Here is a 3,521-nt window from a genome sequence, read left to right as displayed (position 1 = left end):
GGTCTCCTCCTCTCTGTTAAACATGCAGAGCTGAGATTACAGGCTTCCACATTCAGAGGAGCAGCTGGCGCCATCTAGCGGCAGACAGCATGAAACACAACAACAATCAATAACTGCAGAACTTCAGCTGAGTTTTAATATTTAATCCTCCAGAGCTTCTCTACGCCCCAAACACAAACCTCTGAGGGTTTAATTAGGATGAATTCAGCTGATCTACCGGAAATGATGCAAAATTTAAAGGAGGAAGAATAATATTATTAAAATTAAAATAATAACCAAAGATCAGAAAATTCATGCCAGACCTTTTGTATTTGTAGTAATTTGTGTTTAGTTTTCCTTCCACTTCTCTGTTCCTCTCTACTTCCTGTTGGTCCTTCACATTAAAACAGGACATTTATTTTTAAGTTTTAATATACAGAAAAACATAAAACCTTTGCAAAAAGCATGAAGAATGCATTTTTTTTCAATGTGGCTTTGATATTTCTAAAGATCTAAAAATATTATTGGTGAAAATATAATTCAGCTTTTCCATGAAAAAACTAAAACATTTTAAAACCTATTTTAAAATCATTCATCGATCGTTAGAATTTTAGCTTCCTGAGGCTCCAGCGCTGCAGATTACATCAAATCTTTACCGTCTGTCATGCTGAGCAAGCATGAGGCGACTGTGGAGAGAAACATTCTCACAGTAAGAAACCAGAACCAGGCTCAGCTTTAGCGAAGGATGATGCAATAGCTGGAGAGTAGTAGGAAAAAGTAGCAGAGTGAGAAGCGGCCATCTTGTTCTCCAGTGGCAGCATAACTGCAGAAGAAATGACGTGTAATGACCCAGAAAAGAGCTGAAGGCACCAGGAAGCTCAGGCTCTCTGTGATCTGATCCGGGTATGTTTATTTATTCTGAGCCGTCAGTGAAGGCATCACCAGAACACTAAGGTCCGGCATGCGAACCGCGACCGACATGAGCAAACATGAGGAGACTGGAATCAGAGCAGAATGTCGACCCTGCGAAGCTCAGTGTGTGTGTGTGTGTGTGTGTGTGTGTGGCGGTGGACAGGTGCTCCTTCCTAATTTAACTCGGCTGATAAAGGAGATGAATGTGACACGTCTCATGGTTCTGCCTGTTAGTTTACATGATTATTCCAAGAATATCCATCAGCATGTCGCTCTTTACAAAAAATCATTTCAGTCCAGTCATCATACGCTCCAGCTGATCCCAGTTAGAGCAGGAAGTTCAGTTTATTATTAAAAGAAAGATAAAGTTTCTAGGAAACCCAGCAGAGCAGCGTTCAGTCCTCCTGACCAGCAGGGGGCGACAGCAGGAAACTGCTTGCATTGTGTCTTTGCCATTCCTCTTATGGAGCACGCATGTGGCGACTGTGGAAAGGAAAAGTTCCCTTTAGCAGTAAGAAACCTCCATTAGAACCAGAACCAGAACTGTGGTCAGAACAAACAGTAATCTGCCATGAACGACTGGAGGATTAAAGAAAATCTGATCAAACTCATCAGAAGGTTTTTGTTTTTTTCTGATGTTCTGATTTTCCTTTTACAGAAATAATTCAGTCATGAATGTTAAAAAGCATCTGATGGTTAGAAAATGCAGTGATTTTATGTGTCTATAAAATCAGAAGTCTGTTGTACAAGTTTACTGTCATCTTGACCCAGAAGGAAAAAACCACGAGGTCCAGATCAGAAAGGCGGCGACTGACAGACTGAGGTAATCTGATCAACACGAATCCAGAGGTCTGCATGTTGAGCTGCAGCCAAAAAAACCTTCTAGCGTTTTTCCAGAACAATCTACTCTGACTGGGGCATGAAAGCCTTTAGGGACAGACGGGTCAGACAGACGGGTCAGGCTAGACAGACGGGTCAGGCTAGACAGACGGGTCAGGCCAGATGAATTCATTTTTATTATCTGAATATTCTGCGGCTGAATGTGAAGAATAAAAGGAGCAGTATTTTGTAAAATCAATGTTTTTTTAGCTTTACATCATGTTGTATTATTATCCATCCATCTCTTGGTGGGGTCAGGAGGGTTGCTGGTTCCTCTCCAGCCAACGTTCCGGGTGAGAGGCGGGGTCACCTGGACGGGTCGCCAGTCTGTCGCAGGGCAGCACAGAGACACACAACCATGCACACACACACACACACTCACACCTAGGGAGGATTTGGAGAAGCCAGTTTACCTGACAGTCATGTTGTTGGACTGTGGGAGGAAACCGGAGTACCTGGAGAAAACCCACCATGCACAGTGAGAACATGGAGACTCCATGCAGAAAGACCGGGAATCGAACCCAGAACCTTCTTGCTGCAAGGCAACAGCTCTACCAACTGTGCAGCCCTCTTAATATTATTCCCTCATTAAAAACACCTGAAGTGTTGCCTTGACTTTCATACATTTTTGAGAAATTCTTTAATCTCCTTGGCAACCATTCAGCTGCAAGACGCCTGGGTGAATGAAGCCCCGCCTTCGAGGCGCAGCTCCTCCCCTGAGCTCCAGTTTCTAAGTTTCCAAGCTTCTGCCGGTCAGAGCAGCAGCTCCGCCCCCACTCAGCTCCTTCAGACTAGCCAGCAGCAATTAGCAAACAGCTGCTGAGCTCATTATAGCAGCTGCTGCTCAGAGCGATGCTGGAAAAACCGTTAAAGGGTCAACAGAGGAGCCATGTTGGGATGACTTCCTGGAGGCGGAGCTTCAGAAAGAGCAGGAGCTTCTTAAAGTGACAGAGGCCCAATTTCAAGACATTGAATCAGGAAGTCAAATTTCTTTTAAGTTGTATTTGATATATAAAGCATTTTTGTAACAACTGAAGGTAACAGAGTTACTTGGTTGTGCTATAAAACGGCTCTATGTGCCTGGAAATCACATAATACTTCACCTTTAAGCAGGGGTCCCCAAACTTTTTCCTGAGGGCCACATGACGTTTTCATTCTCTGCTGGGGGTCGGAGTCAGTTTGTAACAGAAAAAGTGTGACGATTGCAGGAGTTCGTAAATGTAAAAATGTATTGTTTCTCAGAAAGCACAATCAAATAACATTCTCTGGGTTCTTCACAGAAAAAATCCAGGAAGGATCATAGTTCGTATTTTCCTAACTATGAGCCACACCGGACTATAAGCCACAACCCCAAAGTTTTTTAGTTTTTTTTTAAACCAGTAAACATACACATACAGTGGGGCAAACAAGTATTTAGTTAGCCACCAATTGTGCAAGTTCTCCCACTTAAAAAGATGATACAGGCCTGTAATTTTCATCATAGATGTACCTCAACTATGAGAGACAAAAGGAGAAAACAAAATCCAGAAAATCACATTTTCTGATTTTTAAAGAATTTATTGGCAATATATGGTGGAAAATAAGTATTTGGTCAATAACAAAAGTTCATCTCAATACTTTGTTATATACCCTTTGTTGGCAATGACGGAGATCAAACGTTTTCTGTAAGTCTTCACAAGGTTCTCTCACACTGTTGCTGGTATTTTGGCCCATTCCTCCATGCAGATCTTCTCTAGAGCTGTGATGTTCTG

General features: G+C 42.5%; 1 long non-coding RNA gene across 1 annotated transcript in view; it reads right to left on the bottom strand.

The window, feature by feature from the left end:
- Positions 1-480: 480 nt before the first annotated feature.
- Positions 481-3,521, bottom strand: part of LOC103464263 (uncharacterized) — a 7,694-nt gene continuing 4,653 nt past the window's right edge. The window contains exon 3 of the long non-coding RNA XR_533628.2: positions 481-1,374. This is a non-coding gene — a long non-coding RNA (uncharacterized LOC103464263). The remainder of the gene's footprint in view (positions 1,375-3,521) is intronic.

The sequence above is a fragment of the Poecilia reticulata genome, linkage group LG5 (assembly GCF_000633615.1).
Source record: "Poecilia reticulata strain Guanapo linkage group LG5, Guppy_female_1.0+MT, whole genome shotgun sequence".
Classification (NCBI taxonomy): Eukaryota; Metazoa; Chordata; class Actinopteri; order Cyprinodontiformes; family Poeciliidae; genus Poecilia; species Poecilia reticulata.
This window is presented reverse-complemented; position numbering and strand designations above follow the sequence as displayed.